Below are 25727 nucleotides of genomic sequence, written 5' to 3' on the forward strand. Positions count from 1 at the left end.
ACTGACATCCCGTCCCCAAATATAAATGTAAAATATTATTCAGAAATCTCTCCCAGAAATATCTTGGCTTTTACTGCGGGAAGAAAAAGAGTCTTCCACTGCTATCTGTTAACTAATCGGATGTCATCAACTATTACAACAAAAACTCCATTCATGTGTTAACTAGCTGGGTCCCAAAAATATACTTGTTCACACACTTTCTTACCTGTTCCCCGAACTTCACTAAAATCGCATCCATATGTTCTGAAAGAAAGGCTGGTACAAGATGCTCTCATAACAGCCCATTTTACGCACGTTTCATCTATTCTGAAAACCAACTATCACCAACAAAGTGACACACAACAAGAGATTTGCTTTTTATGTAGACTTCAACCTCAGCACCATAGCACATAAACACGAGGTCATTCTACCAGCACAGAGCAGGTGAATTCAAGCCTACATGTTTAATAGTCAGACTGGCACAAACGTTAACGGAGCACTTTACAGGGCTGGACTGTACAGAAATAACACAAGTATCTAACTCCTCCTCTTTACTCATGATCACAGACAGCAGGACTTCTTCATCGACGTCATTGCAAAAAACCCAAATTCAGCAGGAACTTAGATTTTGTTTGTTGCTGTGAGCAGCTAAACAGTTTACTCTCTGCATTAATTACATACCAACAGCATAATACAACAGCAGGAAGGATGATCATCTCCAGAGTATGTGGTTCAACAGCGGTCATTGGACTAATTACCTATAATTATCAGCTATTCAGGCTCTGGCACGATGTAACAGTGAATGATTTGTACTTTCTTTGTCAGCATGACGGACAGAAGACAGGCCTGATTAAGTCAGGAAAACACAATAAGCTTACCTGATTACCAGTAAATTTGAGGTTAGGCATGTGCTGCAGACCTGATATGACGTGTGCTGCATTTACTTTGCCTACCAATAATGCAGCAGACACACAAGCTCTTCCTTTCTCCTGAACAATAGCAGCACTTTCATGTGATGTCAACACAACCAGGGACTCTTCCTCATCCTCTAAAGGTATTTATTTTCGTGTATGTTAAACTAAACTACAGACAATATTGAGATATTTAAATTATGCAAGTGTATTATTTCAATTTTTGTTAAAGTGCAAAAAAATGTAAGTATTTATTATAGTGCGTGAGTAATTTTGAGGAGTGTGTAACTTCCAGGTGTTTTACAGGAAGGGAAAGCAAATTATGCACTTCAGTTTTTGTTTTGCCTCATGCTGTTTTTATATTAGCTCAGTAAAGGGCATATAGTTTAACATCGTGGTTCCTCACACACCATATCCTGACAGCACTCTTCTAGACTAAGGTCTTGGATGTTGTTTCTGGGATCTGCTGGAGCCACTTGCACAGGTCGGGCATCACTGTAGCCTTCAGCCTCCACATCTTCTCGAGCTCCTCTCTCAGGCATTGGTATTTCTCCAGCTTCTCATTTTTATTCTTCCTGATGTTGCTATCACTTGTTATAGCTGCATCTGTCACTTTGGCCTTCTTTCTCTGCTTGGCCATGACTTCTGTGTCTGGGTAGCTTCCCTGTCTGTATCTGGAAGTTCAACAGGATCTTAGCTTGGTCATTCTTAAGTATCCCAGGGGGTGTATACCGTTTTGACCTTGGAACTTCCAGGCCACATTTGGCATGCATATTATGCAAGCCACTTGGTTATAGTTTTCCATATATGCCCTGCCTGCTAGCAGCTTGCATCCAAGATAAAAAGGCAAAATTCCCAAAGCATAAAGGAGTGCAGAATACTTCATAAAAGATCATAAAATTACACCCACCAAAACTGGAGGACAAACAGGTTGCGCCACACAGCAAGCATAGTCATCACATAATTCCATTAAAATGCTTCAAAAAGCACCAGCAACACAAACACAACAGCAAGCTCCAGTTAAGTGATGCTAATTAGCGATTGGCTACAACTGCCTGCATTACTACACCTGTCAAACCTCCTCCATATTTCTCCTATGAAGGCAGAAATGATCCATACACTGTGAACATATTGTGAATTTGGAAAGTTGAACCCTAACCCTGTGTGGATTGATTCACTTTTTGAGACAGCTTCAAGTGATCATTAGAGGAACTAAAATTTCTTCAAGGTCAGTGTTTGCGTTTCATCATTTATGTTATGTTTTGAACTATAATTCACCACATTTTAAAATAAATTTATTGTCAATATTGTTTATTATATATGCAGAACACATTTAGTAGCTAAAAAAACAATAATGTGGTGTGTTTGTCAAACAGTAAGAATGAGGGGAAAAGACAAAGAAACGAGGCAGAGAAAAGAGAAAAACTGGAAGAAAAGATAGATGCAGCAGAGAAGTGATGAGGAGGAGGAAGCTGATATAATTTGCCTGTCGGAATTCATTAGGGCCAAACTGGTGAAACACACACACACACACACACACACACACACACACACACACACACACACACACACACACACACACACACACACACACACACACACAGAGTCTGGTTTTAATTCCAGAATCTCATTTCAGATCTGATTAATTACTCTCTCACGCTTGACGAAGAAAATCAGCAGCAAAACTGAAGGGATTAAACACACAGTCTCACACACACACCCTCACCCACACACACAGATGGTGAATGAATTATTCATCCAACTCACATGTTTTTGTTTTTGTTTTAAATTGAAAATGCAACACAACAACAACACAATTATATCGGCAAACAATGGCAGAGAAACTGTCGTGTTTGCGTGTGCGTGTGTGTGTTAATGAGCTCGGCAGATAGATGTTATGAGTTTAATGAAAACAAAAGTTGCACATTTTGGCCACACAAAAACAATTATTGATGGAGCTGCAGGGTAAGCTTGAGCTTTTACAGCCGTCTGCCACATGAGGACTCACAGTTTAAGTCTGCCTACGTGTGCTTTTTATATTGAAACATAAATAAAATGTCATAAAGTCAATATTGGCAGTATCCCAAGCTGGACAGAGAGCAATGACATCGACCAGTTCAACATAACTGGGTTTTCTATGGGTTAGCTGGCTTGACAAATCCTAAAAACAGTTCAGTTAATGGGTGTATATCAGTTATTAATAAATGGACTGGACTTCTACTCGAGAGCTCAAAGTGCTTTATTAAACATATTTCATTCTTCAATACATTCAAACAATCTTTTTTTTTTTCTACACCCAAGTGCTTTCTATTTTTCACACATATTCAGACTGATGAACACGCCAGGAGCTAGTGAATAGATGACCTACCTAGATGAGCAACATCCACCCCATAATGAAGCTTTGACTCATCATCTGACTTTTCCTTTCTCCTCATTATTTTAATTAGTTTTTTATACACACTTTTACTTTTGTTCTAACCCACTGGTTATGGCTTGATCCCACTACATATAAATATAGGACAGCAACCTCTGTCTGACTCAGACTGTCTGAGGTTTGTAATGAGCTGCCTACTGTAAGTTCATTTTATAAATCACAGTCCCACAGTATCTATGACACGATTTGTGGAAGTAGTTTGTTTGTTATTCAGAGTGTACTCTGAATATAAGTGACTTTCTGTGTATGTGTCTGACAGTGACAGACTTGTGATTTATCATAGCTGATTGCTGTATTATCGTACACTATACGTAGTCATGTTGTTTAACCTGTTTATATTAAACTGGTTCGTTTTCCACCTTGGTGCAGTTTGTTTTTAGCCGATGTGAACACGGTAATCTCATTATCTCATAATCACCAACACCAACAGAGCAGTTTGTTTATGGTGTGAGCATGAACCAAGCTTGATTCGAACAATCCTCCACGTGTATGTTGCAGGTTTGAACTAAAACACTTTCTGTAGTCACGTATGTGATCTGGGATGCAGCAAGTTACTATCAACGTGCAAATGTCTGTACAAGCTAGCAGCCTGCTGAAATGAATGTAGATTCTCAGAATACAGCGCCTTCTTCACATATTTACTTTTGTTGCTCCCACCCAACACATTTGGCCAAGACTGAACATCCTCACGTGGTTTTTAGTGACACGTTCAATTGGAGTTCACTTGGATTTTTCCCTGTGTGAGAAGAAACCAAACCACAGGGAAAAGCTGCAAGCCATCAACTGATTCAGAGAACAGTAATGAACTATAGTTTTATTCACAGGCAACAAGATTGGACAAAGGCATAATAATTTTGGCCTTGCTTCAGTCTTAAACCACCATTTCCTGCTAGTGTGATTGCAGTATTAGGTTTGGGAAGAATCGAAACAACTAAACAACAACAGAAGCAGATGCTCTGTTGAAACAGGTGAGATGTCAGTTGAAAACTGTCATAACAGATTAACAGACCATGGATACCTCAACCTGGCAATACACACGACAACCAAAGAACGCCTTCTGTGATACGTCAGTGGCTTTGACAAAATGTCATTTGACATCTTTGGTTCAGGGTGGCCATTGCCATCACAGTTCATCCATTTTCCTGAGATTTTCATCCATATTGGAAGAGCTGCACCCAGGTATTCCTCCACCTGGCAATAAAGAATTTTTGCGGTAATTTCATGTCCTATCACAGGCATGCAATGAAAGGTTTTTTTTTTTTTATAAAGCATAGCCGCATTGGTGTTCTAGCCTGACTAATATTTAATACAACAGAAATGCTGAAAATTAAGCTCCCATTTTCACTTAGAATGAGTTTGTCATTCTGAGTCACGCCCACGCTGCTTGCTGTCTGGATTTCACTGCACTGTCAATAGTTGACATCAGACACGAAGAACTAAAGTTTTGACTCAAGATGGAAGAAAACCGGAAACCTGTGAGGAGATGTGTGGCTCTTTGAAGGTGCCTCAGCTCTTTGTTTGCTGTATAAACTCAATGGAAGCACATCTGCTGTATTAACTTTCTGCACACACCACTGTAGTCCAACTCTCCCTTTCTCAATAACCACAGAGTTGCAGTCTTAACTTTCACGTGTCAGTCTGAGCACATCTAAAGGACCAATCATAATCCATTACCACGGTGGCTGTCACCATCACTCCATGGAAATGAATTCTGACTGGTTTCATGCTTCATTAAAAACCTATGACCTCCAGTAGAGCAACTTTCATCATCTAATCATTCACTCATTGGTTTGTGGAATTTGTATTATTTATTACTATTTGCATTTGCCAGATAATACTCTTCCACAGACGCTCTCCACAGACAAACATTAAAATGAACACATTATTTTCAATTGCACCAAATCTTCATGAAAGAAGAAGAATTTTGGGGTACTTCCAGCTGCACCAGCTCCCCGATGAACGAAACAAAAGAAAGTATATGGCTTCATATTTACACTAAAAGAAATGAGATAAGAAGAATAGAAGCAAAATATACCGACAGAGTGGGTGGCTCAAAGAAACCCTGCAGGGTTTAATAAAAGGAAAAACTATTCAGAAGAAAAACAAAACAAAAAGAAGGTGACTGAGTGACAGACGGGGGAGGCAAGATTGAAACTCGATTGAAATCTACAATAACAAATTTAGTGAGAAGAGTGGCAGCAAACACAGACGCCTGCTCAGGAAACTGACTAGCGACAGCATTCACACTGCACTTAATGTTCTCACTTTATCTCACTTTATGCATGCAGATTAGAGCAGGATCAACACGCACGCACGCACGCACACACACGCACGCACGCACGCACGGTAGCAAAACATTTACTGTAGTTTTCTTCCAATTCAACTGAAAAAAACCCTTTTTAATGCTTATTCACTTATAACAGTCAACACACAAATCAGGGATGCACTTTTGTGGTTTCACACTCATACTCAAATTTCAGTTACACAGTATGTATTTTGTTTGTTTAGTTTAGTTCTTCTAGTCTAATTCAATGTGTTTTTATTTACATTGCACTAGTTTACAGCAATATTTACCATCCATCAATCTATCCATTTCCTTCCACTTATCCAGGGCTGGGTTGGGGGGTCAGCAGCAGAGAAACCCAGACCTCCCTGTGGTCACTTCCTGTAAAAAAGAAATGACCACTGAATCGTGGCATGCACAACTGTTAGCGTTTTGTCATTTATACAAGCTGCATTGTATTTGGTTTATGTTTTGGGCTACTTGACTGCTGCTCCAGTCCTGCTTGCAATAACGAAAGATGAGGATAAGGGTGGGGCTGATTGAAATTAAACTGGACTGTGGGACAAAGTGGCTAGGGCTGAATTAGTTTACCATTTGTCACTTGCATACATTGGGGTTTTTTTTCTGTTAACTTATAGTCAATCAGTGCTTTAATGTAGACACTGCACATGTAACCTTAGCTCTGCATACTATCCAGGGGCGGTTTGTGGTAGAATTGGTTACATTCATTACATCTGTGCAAATGTTCCTAAAGCTAAATGTCACTTCATCATTAGTTGATTTGAATCTTTCATTTGTTTATGTAGTTTGGTTATACTTACCATTGTGTGTTCCTTTGTGCAGGTCTTATATGTGAAACAGGTACATGGGAAGGGTCACCCCAGTACTTCCTGTTTTTATAGGATATGATGTCATTGATCAAGTCAGTTAGGTGTAACCAAATGAAGGGGTGTTTCTTTTGTGTAAAATTGTTTCATTTAAATTTAAAATAACCTCATGAGTCAGATTTTGTGGAGAGACTGACTTTTCAAACCGTTTAGTTGGGTGAATGAATTTGTTAAGTGGAAGAATGATTTTATTCCTCTTTCTTTGTCTAGACTGTGTTATTTAGTTGACCCTGTTTTCCTCAATGGTAGAGTTAATGAGGTTCAGATGTGAATGGAATTCTGTATAAAGCAGGTGAGATTTTGACTGCCAGGCTCTTATGTTTTGTGAAATAATTGTTGAAAGGTGATGCCAGAAAAGAAAGAAAAGAAAGAAACTTTAAGAGAAAGAAACTCTTAAAAGAAACTTGAACAGTCTGCAGATGCTGTTTTCTTATCACTTTCCATGCTGCTTATGTTATGCTGCCTCACAGACTGAACCATCTGCTATGAAATCAGAGGGAGGGATGGGTTTTTCTTGTATTGAGCTTAGTTATCGTCCCTGTGGTATTCATAGTGTTATGTGTTCAGTAAATTTATAGAATAATGCTAGTGATGGCTTGAAGTCATGGCACTTGTGTTAAGTTCATTTATAAAATTTGCCCCCCTCCCCTACCTCACAAAAACACACACAGACATACAAACACAGGTTTTGATAAGCTGTGTTTGCATGTCTGTGTTTAATCAAGGTCTAGGGCTAGACCTTGATTAAACAATAAAAGAAAAACATCGCTGTTGAATTAAAAGGCTTGAGCACTGTGTGAAGGGGTTATTTGTCAATTGCAGGGTAAATTAAAAAAAATAATAATGAAAATGAAGGTGATGACTAGCATCAATCAACACTTAATCAATAAACAAAGTCATTTCTCAGAAATGCTAATCTGAAAATGCTGGTGGAGCCTCCACCTGTTTAATGTTTCATTGAACCAGCCACGTTAGGCACTGATGCTTCATTTCCATTATCAAGGTTTTCTTTGCTAAAGTGCTACAGAAGTTTTTAAAACTTCCTCACTCTACATCACACATGACTGAGAAGGTGTTTAGTGAGGTAAAAAAAAAAGAAAAAAGAAAAAACCACATAAGCTTTTTTACTTGCTAATGCTACCTCTGATTCCAAAGCACAGATTGTAATTAACTTTAGAGCAGTAAAAGCAGAGCCAGCAGCAGCATCTCTAGCATCCTAGTCTCCCAACAGTTTCCCCTCATAGACCACAGGTTTATCCACAATGCATATGCACAAACAACCAGAAAAAGGTGCTAGTCTCTGAGCTTACCCAGCTCCAGCCTTTCCACATATGCTACAGATTCCACTGGAGTCTGAGACAAGCAGAGTTAAGCTGCTTCCAGTGACAATAGCCAATTGTGGCCACAAGATGAAAGTAATTGTAATGATCAATGCAAACAAGTAAAGAGAGAAGCTTGTGGGAAACAACACTGAGATGCAAGGATCACTTTCACTTTGGTTTTAATTTATGTCTACTTTTAGATTTCACTGGACAAGCACTGCTTGCCTTGCTTGCCCAGGTGGAATGTAACTATTGTACCCCCCATATATACTCTTGATATTTTTCATTAAGTGATCTTTGTGAATTAGACAGTTGATTAGGAAAGACTGTCTTGCGGCCTTCTGTTATTTCTGTTCACAGTTTGCTTGCACAGAATGTAGACAGTCTGACTGCAAAGAGATTTTACTGCCTAACTCAGTGGCAGGTACCACCCTGGCTCTTTTGGTTGGGATTTTTCATAGATTTTTTTAAATTATAGCAGAAAATAATACCTATGGGATATTATGCTTAAATATTTTAATCAGGAAGATAATCTCCACTGATGTAACTCAAATCAAGAGAATTCAAATCCTAACAGCACACTGGAAACAAACTACATTATTGTTGCATAAGCTCTACGTCATCATGGGTTTTACATATTCCCCTAATATTCTATAAATGAACTTCCACAATTTTAATCAAAGTCCTGGAATATTTTGACTGCACCTCTGGTAAATATATTTTTGTCAAAGCATTAATATCAACACAAAAGGAGTTAAGTGAAATTTCCAAGAAGAAAAACTAAATTACAAGGTATCAAAGTGGTACATGTCAGCTTTTATCGATCAAATGATTGATGCTAATGAGCTGACACTGATTGCACATATCTCAAATAATCCTGCTACTATCAGACATTTCAGAATAATGAAATGAAACCAGTCCTGTCAGTTATGAGCCATTAACCAGACAGGGTTTGAGACAGCTGTTGGAGAACAGCGGGATCTTCGTTACCTTCCTGCAGCTGAACCAAAGAGCATCAGAAAGTGATTAGAGCTCAGTGGGCTCAAAGGAAATATTACGAAAGGCAGTCTGAATCACAACCTGTCAGAGTATGCTGCCTCTTAAATGAATACTCTGTACTATCTGGTTTTTAAAACATTTAATTGAACATACTAAGGCAGAAGGAAATATGTATTTATACTGCGCTGTCCTGGCAATACCATTACCAGGCACTTTCACTGTATTTCAAACACCTCCTGTTTGAGCTTCTGCAGAAGTCCAGCAGCCAGACACAATTAATCACTTGATCGGTCGATCACTACCTTAACCTCAGATGGCTCTCTCTCTCTCTCTCTCTGAAAGCTAACATCTCTGAAGAGACCAAACGAAACAGGACTGCACTCTTATTGTTCACAGGACAATGAGTTGAGAGAAACCTGTCTGAAAAATACAAATGGATTTGCCATGAATAATGAGGTGAATGAATCAGCAACAGCCTATATCACGCTGAATGATTAAAATGTGATGTGAATGTTCTCACAGCTTTAATGTTGTTTTCCAGGACACAAAGCTGGCAGTGGTAAATACAAAGAACATTTTAAAAGTAACTTTAAAGATGAAAAACAATAAAAAAGCAGCAAATGAGTAAGTCAGGTCCAGTCCTAAGAGAAATGGCAATAAGGATAAAAGGTTGATTTCCTAGTTTAAACACACTGAAAGATGTCAGAGATGCTGATGCCAGTCAGTTAGTCCTTTGGATCTATCACCTTTTTAAAATATTTTCAATTTAAGTCTTAAAGCAAGCATTCAGCTGTCTCCAGAATAATAATAATAATAATAATAATAATAATAATAATAATAATAATAATAATAATAATAATAATAATAATAATAATAATAATAATGTCCATCCAAGTACCAACCCAAATGATGTCCATGCAGAAAGCTGTATAAAGAGCATTCCTCTTCCTCTCTAAGACTGACTCCAAAAGTGCAACTGTAACTAAACACGACTTTGATCTTTAACTAATGGCTCACTCTGTAATCAGTTTGCAAAGGGTGATCTTTTTTAAAATAATTCACCTTAAAACAAAATTTTAAATATCATCAAGGCGAAAAAGTATGTATTAGTATGGACTGCTATTGTACTGCTAGCTTTCTGTTAGTCTCATAAATGGACAGCTTAAAATATTTTGTGCCTTTAGGAGAATTCTTTATGCACTCTGGTGAGTGAAATTCTAGGATCTTAATATATTCTTATTTAACAATAATTTTCAGGTCTATGTCTGTGCGATGCATCTATATATAATCATGAAAACAAAGGTTTTTTACAGGACTAAGTACACTGCTACACAGGGATCAAGTGGTTCATTTGTTAAGTCAGGTCTTGCTAATCAAATGCACTTCAGGTGTATGTTTATACTGTCCCACGATTTTCCAAGGAGTGCATGTCCCAGCCAATTTACCCCAAGGTCAAACCGTGCAATGCTCAGGAAAACAGAAAAAAACCAAACAAACGAAAAGCAAAAACAAAACAGGAGAACTACACCTCGGAGTCAACAGGTCTCAGTAAGTTAAACTCTAAAGTTCATGACAGTGCAATTAGAATAAAACTGAGTAAGTGGTTCATTTGGAAGAGTTGCCTCTTCTCTCTGAAAAATTGCAGCATGGTTTAGATTTGTAAATCTGCATCTGAACAAATCATTTCTGGAAACAAAACACTTCTGGAACAATGGCCTTGGACAGATGAGACCACACTGGATATATTGGGCCATAATGCACTGTGTTGAAAACCAAACACAGCACATAAGCACAAACCCCTCTCTAAAAGTAGAAGTGGAATTTTCACCTGTCACACAGTGACAAATGGGTAATGATTTGGGCTTGTTTTCCAGCCACATGACCTGGACACCTAGCAGCCACTGAGTCCATTTTGAACTCCTCTTTATACCAAAGTAGTCTGTAGTTAAATGCAAGGCCATCAGTCGGAAAGCTAAAGCTTGGCTGAGGTCATGCAACAGGATTAGTGTGGACACAGCAGCACATCACAGAATGGAGTGAAAAAGAAAACAATCAAGACGCTGCAATGGTCCAATCATAGTCCAGTCCTCAATCTGTCTGAAATGCTATGGTGGGACCTGTGCAAAAATGAATTCCTGCAATGAACTGAAGCAATGCTGTAAAGAAGAGTGGGCCACAGTTTCCCCCACACTGATATGGAAAAGTGCCAAAGTCATACAGAAAACTACTATTTCAAGTTACTGTTGCTAAAGGTGGTTCAACAAGCCATTGATCATTGGGTGTACTTAGTGTTTCACAGGACTGCCGAGAGTCAAGTGAACACATTCTTGTTCATAACAAAGTGGTTTGTGGTTTGTTAATGCAGCTTGCTAACAAAACTTGCTACAGTCATGTGTTAACTTAGCACTCCACTCTTGTTAAAATGTAGTCACCTTTGAAAAAGCCATGAACATTGGCAATAATGTCAAAGCTGAAAATGCAGTGTCTACAAACCAATAGATAACATCATGATGCTTATATGCAATCTAATGTTGCATGCATAACTTAATATGGTATTTTCCTTACAGACAAAGCTAAAAGTCAAAGGAAGACATTGGAAGTGTTTTTATTAAGCTAAAAAGTCTTTTAACTGCTATTTGCAGTTGGCAGTGTCTATTGTTATAGACACTCCCCTCTATTATTAACTATAGCTTAGGCATAAACCTTTAACTACACTAGGAGAATAATTTAAGGTAACTTAACCTATAGGATTCATCATCTTAAACCAGGTCTTTGTTTTTGTTGCAGAAAATAATAGGTGATTTGCATTGGATAGAGGTGAACTGAATTTCTACCCTGTCAGAGTTGGTTGTCATGAATGATTCAGATTTATGTACTACCTTTATTAACCATTTTGTTTCATTTTCAAGCTAAGGTTCAGTTTTCAAATTATCTAATTTATGAATGGCTAAATTAATTCTTCATCATCAGCAGAGTAGGTGTTCATGAATAATGTAAATTTTATGCAGAGAACTTGCGGGTCTGCTGCTAGAGGACAGAGGGGAATTTGGACTGAAAGGAAAAATGGGTTTATATAAAATAATATATAAACCCAACCACAGTGAGACAAGTTAAGTTTTTAGTTCTTTTTGTAGCTTCTGGTAGATTTTGGTTTTTTAACCAGATGATGGACCTGTTGTTAGGGGCAAATAATAATGCATATAAATACGCCATAGATTGTCAGTGATACCAGTGAAGGTGGAGATACTAAAAGCTCACTGTTTGGATGCTCACTAAGCACATGACCATGCCACTGAGGAGTTTTTGATCTTTCCGGCACTCCTGCTGCTGTAGGTGGTGATGGTGGGAGGGCTAAATTTTGAGGATGTTTGTTCTGTCCAACACTTTCATGCTATGGCTGTAATGACCAGTGAAGCCTCTGGGGCTGTCCCCACTTTAATCTGTCCTGGTTAGTTTAATACTTTTCAGCAGTTTTTTGTTTGAACAAAGGATCAAAAAGAAAGGCAGTGTTTTGTACTCTAGAGGAAAGAACTGAAAAATAAAATGCTGACATGGTCTTCAGTAATTTCTCCTTCAAGTTTTTTTTTTTTTTTAATTTCCCCTTGACTTTATCTCGACTGACCTGAGCTACTCTTTCATGCCCAGTGGTGCCAGATTGGTCAACATACTTTCTTTTCTTGTGTTTCCCTCTTTCTTCTTACCTTTTCAGTACACTTAGGAATTTGTGAGTGAATTATTGATTCATCTACAAATGAATCAATAATCCATTTGCCGCTTAAGTGACAAAATGTTAAACTGAAAAATCATAAATTGCATCTAAAAACAGGCTGTGATGCCATGCTTTGGTCAATAGAGTCCCATTGTTATCCTTCCATCACCACCATATTGGTTTTTTGAAACTGGATGTGATAAGTGAGGGGTGGGAACAGTTAAAGTTTGCTGCAACCACACACAACTTTGTGACTTGTCACAAGTTAGACCCTAAAGCATGTTTTACACTAATGTTTGATTCTAATGTTGGTCATAATTTACTTAATTCATATAACTTTTATTAAATAAGAATCAAAACTATTATTTTGTTTGTTTTTATGATTTATTATTGTGTTTTTGTGTCCACACAAACAGGATTCTTAGAAAAAAAAAACCATTTTACTAGCAGCTTCTTGCAAAGAACATTGTCAATCACATAAGAACTGAATTGGAAAATAGTGGTAACATGTCTTGGAATGAATTCATATTTGACATTTTTGCCTTTTTTTATCTACAGAGAATGTCAGGAGAGATGTAAGAGTATACAGCTATGTAGAAATCATGGTGGAGGCTCTGTCATGGTTTGGCACCTGATTGGCAGCAGCTTAATTTTTCAACATGACAACGAGCTTATACACAATGCCAATGTAGAAAAGGAATACCTGAAAAGAAAAACACACCGGAACACTATCAGTTCTGAACTGGCGTCACCAGAGCCAAACCTCAAAATTATTGAGCAGTGTAGGATCATCTTGAGAGAGAAAAGAACAAAAAGGAAACACTCTGGGATGTCCTTCATGGAGCCTGCAGAACTATTTCTGAAGACTATTTGAAGAAATTACAGAAATAGTTCAGGCTGTTCTGAAGAATAAAGGTGGTCATATTGATTTGTACGTAGTGTTTGTTTTGGGGTTGTTTTATTTAGACAGACAGACAGACAGACAGACAGATAGACAGATAATGTTTCCATCAGTTCTCTAAGTGTCCTGTTGTCTATGCTTGTGGCCACTAAAGATTTACTTCCAGAGATTCCGCACTTACAGATGGTTACACAAGAAAATAAGCATCCATACTTCCCATTTCAGATATTACACACTGTTTATTTTGTTAAAAGGCTTTTCTGTTTCTTATTTCCATAAGAAGGAGTGGACATTACCCTAACAAAAACCTAAATCCAAATCCGAGACATGTCTGCGATGACCTAATGAATGTTAAGAGGGTAAAGTCCCTGTTGTTCTAAAATGTATATAGAGCATTAGGGTTATTAGAAAAAAAAAAACCCTCCAAATATACAGTGGGGCAAGAAAGTATTTAGTCAGCCACCGATTGTGCAAGTTCCCCCACTTAAAATGATGACAGAGGTCAGTAATTTGCACCAGAGGTACACTTCAACTGTGAGAGACAGAATGTGAAAAAAAAATCCATGAATCCACATGGTAGGATTTGTAAAGAATTTATTCGTAAATCAGGGTGGAAAATAAGTATTTGGTCAATAACAAAAATACAACTCAATACTTTGTAACATAACCTTTGTTGGCAATAACAGAGGTCAAACGTTTACTATAGGTCTTTACCAGGTTTGCACACACAGTAGCTGGTATTTTGGCCCATTCCTCCATGCAGATCTTCTCGAGAGCAGTGATGTTTTGGGGCTGTCGCCGAGCAACACGGACTTTCAACTCCCGCCACAGATTTTCTATGGGGTTGAGGTCTGGAGACTGGCTAGGCCACTCCAGGACTTTCAAATGCTTCTTACGGAGCCACTCCTTTGTTGCCCGGGCGGTGTGTTTTGGATCATTGTCATGTTGGAAGACCCAGCCTCGTTTCATCTTCAAAGTTCTCACTGATGGAAGGAGGTTTTGGCTCAAAATCTCACGATACATGGCCCCATTCATTCTGTCCTTAACACGGATCAGTCGTCCTGTCCCCTTGGCAGAAAAACAGCCCCATAGCATGATGTTTCCACCCCCATGCTTCACAGTAGGTATGGTGTTCTTGGGATGCAACTCAGTATTCTTCTTCCTCCAAACACGACGAGTTGAGTTTATACCAAAAAGTTCTACTTTGGTTTCATCTGACCACATGACATTCTCCCAATCCTCTGCTGTATCATCCATGTGCTCTCTGGCAAACTTCAGACGGGCCTGGACATGCACTGGCTTCAGCAGCGGAACACGTCTGGCACTGCGGGATTTGATTCCCTGCTGTTGTAGTGTGTTACTGATGGTGACCTTTGTTACTTTGGTCCCAGCTCTCTGCAGGTCATTCACCAGGTCCCCCCGTGTGGTTCTGGGATCTTTGCTCACCGTTCTCATGATCATTTTGACCCCACGGGATGAGATCTTGCGTGGAGCCCCAGATATAGGGAGATTATCAGTGGTCTTGTATGTCTTCCATTTTCTGATGATTGCTCCCACAGTTGATTTTTTCACACCAAGCTGCTTGCCTATTGTAGATTCACTCTTCCCAGTCTGGTGCAGGTTTACAATACTTTTCCTGGTGTCCTTCGAAAGCTCCTTGGTCTTGGCCATGGCGGAGTTTGGAGTCTGACTGTTTGAGGCTGTGGACAGGTGTCTTTTATACAGATGATGAGTTCAAACAGGTGCCATTCATACAGGTAACGAGTGGGGGACAGAAAAGCTTCTTACAGAAGACGTTACAGGTCTGTGAGAGCCAGAGATTTTCCTTGTTTGAGGTGACAAATACTTATTTTCCACCCTGATTTACGAATAAATTCTTTACAAATCCTACCATGTGAATTCATGGATTTTTTTTTCACATTCTGTCTCTCACAGTTGAAGTGTACCTCTGGTGCAAATTACTGACCTCTGTCATCATTTTAAGTGGGGGAACTTGCACAATCGGTGGCTGACTAAATACTTTTTTGCCCCACTGTAATTGGCCCTGCGTGTCTTCACTCCTATTTCAGTCGCCTTCAGTGCTGAAAAACAAACATAAAACTTGACTCAAACACTTTACAGTCTCAACAGGGACATCTTTTGAAATGAACAGAGGTCATTCATTAGGGTCATACTGATATGCTAGCACGTATAAAATGCAAAAGGTGTTCAGTCAGCAGCTTGAGCATTAAAGTATTAAAAAATACACACACACACACACACACAAACACGCACGCATGCACGCACGCACGCACAGACACACGCACACACACACAGACACGCACGCACGCACGCACGCACACACACACACACACACTCATATTCAGCTGCATAGCTTTGAAAAGTATCATGTAAATGAAAGTATTCCATTATTGATCAGGGCACTCGGATGCAGCCGTCAGTCTGATATAAAGTGATGAATCATCCTTTTGAGAGAGTGGAGCTGCTCTCAGTCATGCAAGGACAAACACTGCATAACCACACATGCACAAAGACAGGAAAGCGTAGACACAAAGACATTCACAGAACTCTATGCTGAGTTTAGACGTTTTCAAATTCATCTACCTTATTAAATTCCATCTTCCTGGTTTTAATGATCTCAGCTGATTTAAAAAAACAAAAAACTGAGCAACCAAAGAAAAAGTAGAAATATGCGTTTGCTTTTGCACAGTGCCACTCAGCTGAGTGTCACAGATGTGGATAGCGCAGGAGAAGTGCAGTGCAGTATGAGAATATTTCCACACAAATATTAGAAAGTGAGTCCCCATGTGTCTCACAATATTTGTTGGGTAATCATGCTTTTACCAAGTGGACTAGAAGAGAAACTGCTCTTGGTCTTAGACACCCCAGAATCACAAATATGGATGCTGAGAGATTTTGTAGGTCTTTCCTTCCAGCTGCTGTCAGACTCTACCACAAAGACTTTACAGATGACCACACACGCACAGTTTTCTCTGCATTACTGTAGGGTGTTTCCCTTACAAATAAAGTGCCCTGAGACAACTGTTCTTGTGATTTGGTGCTATATAAATAAAAGCAAATTGAACTGAATTGAATCTGGACCGATCATCAGTCAGTACCATAGCTAACACAGAGATAGCCAGCCATTCGCACCAATAAGCAGTTTAGAATCACCATTTAACATGACCCTTTGGATGTCTTTGGAGAGCTGGAAAGACCACACACAGACACGGGGAGAACATGCTAACTTAGCACAGAAAGGCTCCAGCCAGATGGTGGGTTCAAGACCAAGACCTTGCAACAGAGCTAACCACCGCACCACTGTGCTGCTCACTTATTGTTTCAATAGAAACTAAAAACAAATGGAGATAGAGTGAATCAATGATCTAGAGAGAGCAGCATGCGAGTCAATCACAGATCTCATTCAGCGGTTCCACAGAGGACATCAAAGCCTTTTATAATCCTTGAAATATTATTAACAAAGCATTAAGTTAGAGGCAGTTAATTTAGCGATCTCAATCATAATGACTTCTTGGAAAAAGAAAATTGCTTCAATCTTTCTAAGTGGAAGTTACTGCTTTTCTATATACAGCATTGTATTACCTTACCCTGTGGAAGTTATTACTCTGTTTAGTCTGAAAACTACCAACATGTACTGGGACCACTGTAGCAGTGCCAATAAAAACATTTGCTTTGGGAAAAAAACAAAACAGAAACAACAAAAAATGTTGCTACAGCCCAACATAGTAAAAGAAACATCTTTAAAAGTCTGCAAAGGCCAGTTTTTTTCTTTTTTTAAAAACCAGGTCTCCATGCAACATTACAAACTAGACCTGTTGCTGTAATAAATGATAGTGAATCTAAAAGGGGTGGGAATCACTAATGCAGAATGTATGAACACATAGCTGTTCAGGAGTTTGTCACCGTGTTAATGTTGAGGCAGATCAAAACATTAACAGCTGAATCATGTTTCCCAAAACTGGACAAACTTTCAAGCTGCACGTTTCCTGTGAAGTCTTTTCTGACAAGGTGCAAGAGTCTCATTCATAAAACACACTGGGCAATAATCAGAATTTTACATTACAGGCCTTGATCACAGCATCAAAGAACTGCAGTTACACATGAAACACGCACAGCACTCACAGTTTCACAGTTTAAGTGTGGAAATAAATGAAAGCACGCTGTGAATGAGCTTTTCACCTCTTCTTGGTTCACAGCTTTACACTTTACTCACAGGTTTAATGGAAATTATGTGTGAAAAGCTTTTCAACAGAAGCCTGAGAGATTATTATCCATGGTCAAGGTGTGTTATGCTGATTAGATCCCTATATCATACTATTAATCTACTATTAATGTTCAGAATTAAATATGACAGTTAAATTGTTATACAGAAAGACAAAAGCCTCAAGTCTTTTGTCCTTAAGTTAAAAAATATACACAATGCAACTTGCAAATATGCAAGTAATGCATTGTCAATTTTAGTTTTGATCACCATAGCTGAGAGGTGAAGTTCTGAATAGGAGGCACTGTTGACAAGTTAAAAAGCAAAATCATTTAGTGCATGAATGCTTGATATATTAACACGGGGAAGAAATGTCTGTTTTAAATTGATCTAAACCATCATTGCTGAAGCTTTAGTATATGTTCGACTATTCACCCTGAAGCCAACATTCCAGGAGACGGGGTTGCCCTATAAGCCTCGGTGCCCTTCCTCCTCCATCCTTCCCACTTCAGTTACCACATTACAATAACCACCACAATTTGTGAGTAGCATTTTTCACATTGTGATCCAGATTTTCAAATAAAAGCATTTGAAACCAGCGCAAAATAGCTGGTTGACACCAGCCAGATGCAGCCAGACATATCTGCAGGAGACTGAACTGAGAGAAAGATTTGTAGTAAAACCAAAACTGTGTACTAAAAGAGGATTAAAAAATAACTGAGTAGAGATGAGGAGGCATGAATGACGAAAATGAAGGACAAAATTAGTTAGTTAACCAACTTTTACATAAAACATTTCCCTTCCCTTAATGGGGTGGCTGTAGCTCAGGTGGCAGAGCAGGTCAGCCACTAATCAGAAGGTCGGTGGTTCGATCCCAGGCTGCATCCTGGCTGCATGCCAAATATCCTTGGGCAAGATACTAACCCCATGTTTGCCTACTGGTGGTGGTCAGAGGGCCCGGTGGCGCCTTTGTCCGGCAGCCTCGCCTCTGTCAGTGCGCCCCAGGGCAGCTGTGGCTACAATGTAGCTTGCTATCGCCAGTGTGTGAATGGGTGAATGACTGAATGTAGTGTGAAGCGCTTTGGGGTCCTATGGACTAGGAAAGCGCTATACAAATGCAGGCCATTTACCATTTACATTGCAAAACAGATAAATTTGACTAATAATCAAAATAATCAAATAAATAATATGTTTTGGAGTTTTCTTTTGACACAGTAATTCTCCCATTTTACCTTTTTGCTGTTCTTCCGTGGTCCAACACCACCAAAGGAAAACCTTCATCCATTTCAACATAAAACACCCACCTGCTGTTTCTGTATATGCTCTAAATGATGGTCTGATGTCTTCAGGTGAGAACATACACTTTAAACACGAAGCTTCTTTTTTGTGCTTGCTTATGAATGGTTGTAACCTCTGAATGAAAGCGTAGCAGTTGTTCTTCTTCCTGTGTTTGGTGCATTTTGGTGCATTGCCACTGCCTGCTGGTCTGGAAGAGGGATGGCATAATTTTCAATGTTACACAAGTTCAGGTTGTGAAATTATAGGACCCACGTTGAGCTCTTTTATCTCCAAAGGTGGCATTAAGAAAAAACAAACAAACAAACAAACAAAATACATCAGTAGTCTATGGCCATTAACAGAAAGCATAAAAAATACATATATAATTCACAGTGAGATATGCACAAATCTCATCTTGGCATGTCCAGTGTTTAATTTTTTAGGGCACTTACACAGAGAGTTGTTCTACTTTCCACAGCCCGACACACTGTAGCCTTCCATCTGAAATCAGAAACACACAGGATGCTGTGTAAAACGTACAGGCAAACAGAATGGAACAATTTACAAATAAGTTAAAGCCTAATTTATTTATTTTTTTCTGCCTGTCCCATTTGGTTCTTTAGCCATCAGAATTGTTGTCTGAAGACCAACAAGGATACCCAATGGATTTAAATGGATCATCGTGGCATTGCCGTATTGGTCCATTTGGTCGATCTTTGTTTTTATTATTTATTATATTTTATTTTCAGATGTTACAGACGGGACAGACATGAGTGAGGGATAGGAAAGGGAGAAAGAAAGAGGAAGGAAAGGAAAAACAGAAGGGGAGAGGGACAGTGAGAAAGGGGGGGAGAAAAAAAATAAAAATCTCCTGGATCACCTGTTGAGAGAAGAATAGAAAACAAGCAAAAAAAGACAAAACAAAAAAGAAAAAACAAAGCAACATACTAAACACAACACCATCGCATTAATCTAGCTAAGTGTAAACAGCAGTAAATACTAAATATTCAATGTTGTTGTGCAGCACGCAGGACAGATGTGCTTCGAAGTAGCAGCCAAGAAAGGTGTAATTTGGGTCTACGAGCAGTGAACACCCGTGTGCATACCTGTGTGGATCAGCGCACTTGTATTCCAAAGGTTTCTCCATGTAACGATCTGCTAGGGAGTGTGGGGGGGGCCACAGCCCCCGTCCTCCAGGGTGTGAAGCAGGTATGGAGGAGATCAAAACTCCAGACATCCAGAGGCTCCCAGAACACAAGAGACCAAGGAAGACCAACAGAGGGGCAGCCGCGCCACTGTTCCAGTAAGAGCTGAGGAGAGTCCCAGATGAGGGTTCACTCAGCAGCCGCGGAGCAGAAGCCAGGGGGAGTTGCAGTGATGTGCCCGTGAGCTCCGCCGGCCGCCAGCTGTGCCTGAGTGACCGAGCCCCAGGCCGGGAGGCCGGGGGCACCCCACCTCCGAAGGGGCCCGAGCGAGCCCCAGGCTCCAGGCCCCGATAAGCGGCCGCCAAGGAGTGAGCCGGTGTGTACCTGGACGCCCACCCCCAGACACAAAGAACCACCAACGCACCGACACCTGAGGGAGTCCGCCACTGGCGGGGTGGTCTGCCTCTCCCCACCGCAGGGAAAAGGGTAACACCACTGGCAGGGGAAGCGGTGGTGGGTGGAGATAGGCCTCCAAACCTTGGAGGGCCTGAGATGTCCCCAGAGAGGTGGCGTCTGATACCCAACCTGACATATAGACACAGACATACAGGCACACACAGACACAAACATCCATTCCCACCCTCATGCTCTCATATACACTTACTCCACACTCAACCAACGTGGAGACAGACATAAAGAGACGCTGTACACACGATCACACTCCCCAAGCGTACTCTACAAACCGGGTCTAGGTACCCTTGCCCCTGGAGGGGGAAACTGCACCCAGACCCAGGTGGTGTTACCCTTTTCCCTGCGGTGGGGAGAGGCAGACCACCCTGACTCCGTAGCAGCAGGGAGGCCCCACACTCCAGACCGCAGTTGAACGGCCAACTCCTCCTAGCCCTCCCGCTCCAGCAGGTCACAGAGAATGGGGGTGGGAGAAGACTCCAAACCTCCCTCCACCCGCTCATTGTAGTGTTGATGCATGTGTGTTCTAAGGTGCAATTAAAACCCAGGAGGGCATGGAGCTACCTGCCAGAGAGCAGCAGGTAAGTGCATAGTCCCTCCTGATAGCCCTCAATGTCTAAGTGTATTTAAAATTGAGAATTGAATTAGTTAAAGCCTAATTAATTAAAGTGTCCAAAACCTTTTTGAACCCCACATATCTACATGTATCTCTAAACACACCTAATAATTCACTTTAGGTTTATGGAAATTTAATTTTTACAACAATCTAAAACCCTGTGCTAACATAAGAGCGCATAACATCGTCCATAAATCCTGCTGGTGAATATAATCACATTTCCAAACATCGTTTCATAGTAAGCAGCATGTCATTAAATTCCTCCTCTAACACCGCATTACTGGAGGCTTCAAAATTGGCTTTCTTTAAAGGGTTAAACTGTAACAGTTCTGCTCATTGTTTAAACTCAGTTCTGATGTCCAGAAGCGACTGTATCGACCCTCCACTCCGAGCCCTTCCTGTCTGCTCCCTGCCACTTTGGCCGCCTGCTCAATCTCTGTTCAGAGATGGTACCCTGCAGGGCTCACTGTGTGTGTGTGTGTGTGTGTGTGTGTGTGTGTGTGTGTGTGTGTGTGTGTGTGTGTGTGTGTGTGTGTGTGTGTGTGTGTGTGTAAAATAACTCAGACTAACTTCAGGCCTGGACTGAGGCGATTTGCAAAAGTTCATATCTCAGCACGAGACCCAGACACACACACACACACACACACACACACACACACACACACACACACACACACACACGCACTTGAAAGAACAAACTTCTCTTTCATAGTTAGGCTTTTAGTTTTGTCTCTCTATTTTAAAATTGGACTAATGTAAGGAAGAATGTGGCGACTCGTCAGGTAAAAAAAGAGGACATGCTGACAGTCAGGACCTCAACCTCCTGCTGAGCATTGAAGCACAGAAAAACAGAAACTCAGTGTCTGTGCACACTTAATATCCTTTAGCCTCCAGCAATGCGCAGCCAGATTCCCACTGTCAAAGTCCAGACCACCCCAGATTGATCACTTAACACCCCTGCTGGCAAACATCTATATACATATTGCCTATATTCAGCTATATACGTCTATATACTGTTACTACATTCATTTGTTTTGCTGTAATCATAATCCCTATTGTAGCTGGCTTTAGGGTGGCCATAATGTGGATATTTGAGTGAAGATCAGGACTAAATATAGAGTAAAGAAAGCTGTAATGTATTGTGTTAACATTTCATATAGAAATATGTTGAATTACTGTCATCACTAGTGTTGAGCAACGGCATGATTTTCAGACAGAACATTTTAAAATGATCCCTCTTCTTTCCATTTGCTGCAACTTGAATTTTGTCCCTGTCAGGTTGTGTCTCAATAATTATATTTAAAAATCAAAGATAAAATCTGGTAGGATTACAGCGTCATCTTTAAGGAAACTCAAAGTTGTCTAAGTGGACAACACAGATCAAAATGAGTGCCCTAATTGTTTTTGTCACGATGAATCATCGTATAGGAGATTCACTGATGATGACTTTCTTTCACTAATTGTGTCAAAATATTCCAGAATCAAACGTGAGGCCATCTGTCTGACAGCTAAAGCTTGGAGTGCTGTGGCAGTACTGCAAGAGAGCTGTACAAACACTTTCACACTGAAGCCACGTTATGAAGAAGAGTGGGACAGAATTCATCTACAATGATGTGACAGACTGATGTTGCTGTTATTCCAGGAGCTACTGGAGCTACAATCATGTGAACAATTCTTCACAACAGTGCTAACTACCACAGCACTGTACCAAAGAATAGCCCTACCAATATTAGAGACTGAATCCCAGTGATCATACAGTGGTGACAGTGGGAAGAGAAACTGAAATTTTAAAAGGAAGAGACCTCTGGCATAGCCAGGCTGAGGGAGGGTCTACCATTTGTAACAATAATTTAAGGGGTAAGAGAAAAGAGAAGACAAAAAAGTGGCACCTTATTGCATGTGAAATATTCAGATACTAACCCAAGCTGCTCCCCAATGCATCCACAAGAGTATGAATGTGTTTGTGAATGTTACATAGAAGGCATAGAAAAAAGTGTTTGTATTAAGGGTGTGAACGGGTTTGTGAGACAAGTTGTATCAAGCACTTAAAGTGTTCAGGTAGAAAAGAGTTATATACAAACCAGTCCATTTACATTTACATTGTATTAGATAATTAGCGTTAGCTGGCTGTCTAATGACGGATGGGTTCATATTATATCCAGTAGTTATTGGCAGTGTTGGTCAAGTTACTTGAAAAAAGTAATCAGTAACTACTTACTGATTACTTCTCCAAAAAAGTAATCCCGTTACTTTACTGATTACTTATTTTCAAAAGTAATTAGTTACTTTTTAAAAACACGATTTACAACCTGAAGAGGTGATAAAGCGATAGATCTTTCATCCCAATTCTACTTTTTCTACAAAATCCATCAAACCAAATAATAATCAAATGGAAAAGTCCCCTTTTAAAACTTGCTTTATTAGTTTTAATCTTTTAACTTTGTGTATCAAGCAAAAATTTAATTATATGCAACATTCTCTGACTGGAAGAAATTTGCTTAACATTTAAACCTATTTTCTGCACATTCCAGCACATAAAATAAAATATTTTTTGTGTTTACACTCACTCTTTTAAATAGATGCAAGTAAAACACAGCAGAAAATAAATAAAGTCAAAGACTCAGCGGTCCTGTTGCTCTATTTTCACCTGTAAAGCAGGAGTAGGGTAGGCGGAGGTTTACCCTGCTGCAGGTGTGCCGCGGTCAGTTGAAGAATCCGCGACTTTCTCTGTGAGTTTCCCATTAGGTCGTAGCTACTCGGTGCTTGCTTGGAAGTTTAGGGGTTTTTTTCGCTGTAAAAAGAAGTTTTCTTCCCACGCACGATGGACGCTAATGTTTTTGTCACTTTTTATGGAATCAAACTCAAAATAAGGTCAGTACTTCCACGCTTTAAACGCTGCACGCTCATACTCTCTCCCACACTCGATATATTATCCATTGTTGATCTGCACACAGGTGCTGCCACGAACGTCGCACTTGCTTACGTCACTGTCATGAGACATTCTCGCAAAAAAATCACGGTTTTAGTAACGCAGTAACGCAGCGTTCCTACGGGAAAGTAACGGTAATCTAATTACCGTTTTTGCAATAGTAATCCCTTACTTTACTCGTTACTTGAAAAAAGTAATCGGATTACAGTAACGCGTTACAAGTAACGCATTACTGCCCATCTCTGGTTATTGGTCACCTTTTTAGATCCAGTGCAGCGCACTTTTTATTAGAACATATTGTTAGCACATTAACAGTAACAGGTAACCTGTGGAAATGTTGTGAAAGGATCCATTTCATGTAAATATTACAATATATTTTTAAAAAATTGTCTCCTTCTCCAAAAAAACTTTAAGTTTAAAAGTCCTCACAAAAGTAGGAATATACCAGCACACACCGTCTTATACATGTTATCAGTTCCACCTCCGTGCACCACTAACATTCAAAAACAACCATCCACACTAGTCTCTGACGCACACACAAACACACACACACACTGGTGCTGTGAAGGAAGCTCTATGCTGCGTGTTCCTTCTTTGCTGCAGCTCGTTAGTAGCGGCTCATCCTGTTGGTTGCCTGGTGATAGTGACTCATGTAAACACAGTCACTCTGTATATGCGAGAAATTAATTGATTTCTGTTTTGATATACAAACTCATCCTGAAATGAGTTTTTTGACAGGGTCATCTTGTCATCTTCTTTATCTCTTCCACTCTAAGTCTCTTTCTTCTTCCACTCATGTTATCCATTTTCATTCTGTTGTCTTTTGCCATCAATTATTTTTAATAGAGACAGACTTTGTGCCGTCACTTCCCTTGATATTACAAATACAAACAAGTTAAATCTGGTGTTTCTCCGTTCTTGACTTTTTCTCTCTCTCTTTCCTCTTCTGACTTAACTTCCCCCTATCTCTGACTTATGCTCTCACTGTATCCATCTGATACAGGAATCTCCCCAATAAATAAAAATGTTCTTCATGGGCTTGAAATACAAAGAGGTGGTACCTTTTTTTTAATTAAAGAAAATTATGAACAGACACAATTAGAACCCAATAATCAAAATCAAGTTTGTGAAGTTAAGTGTGCTTAAAAAAAAGAAGCAGAAACTACAGCAGGTGAAATAATGGAACATATATCAAGAATGAGGAAAACACAACTGAGGGTTAAAATGTCATCACCTTTTGAGGCACCAACATGCCAAACCATCCCACGTACTCAGAGAATACAAAGTCATGGTCATACTGACAAAACAATGATAACTGACCACCAACAAACACAGAGAAACTATCAAAAACCAGGTAATCTTTAATCTACAAATCAGCAGTTCTACTAACAACCACAACCAACTGCTAACAACTACAAACCTGAGATCTACCAAGATCAGAGAACAAACAAACCCAACCACTGAGCAACCATGTAGGAACAACCAGCCTTAATCAACTTAAACAACCATTCGGTAATTATCTAAGAAACCAAAACCTTCAACAACCTCCAACAAGAGCCAAGAATGACAGGTAACACTAAACAGCAAAAACTAAGACTACCTGAGATGGAAATGAAACATCAAATTTTACCTTCTACTTAGCT

The sequence above is a fragment of the Rhamphochromis sp. 'chilingali' genome, assembly GCF_963969265.1.
Source record: "Rhamphochromis sp. 'chilingali' genome assembly, chromosome: 2".
Taxonomy (NCBI): Eukaryota; Metazoa; Chordata; class Actinopteri; order Cichliformes; family Cichlidae; genus Rhamphochromis; species Rhamphochromis sp. 'chilingali'.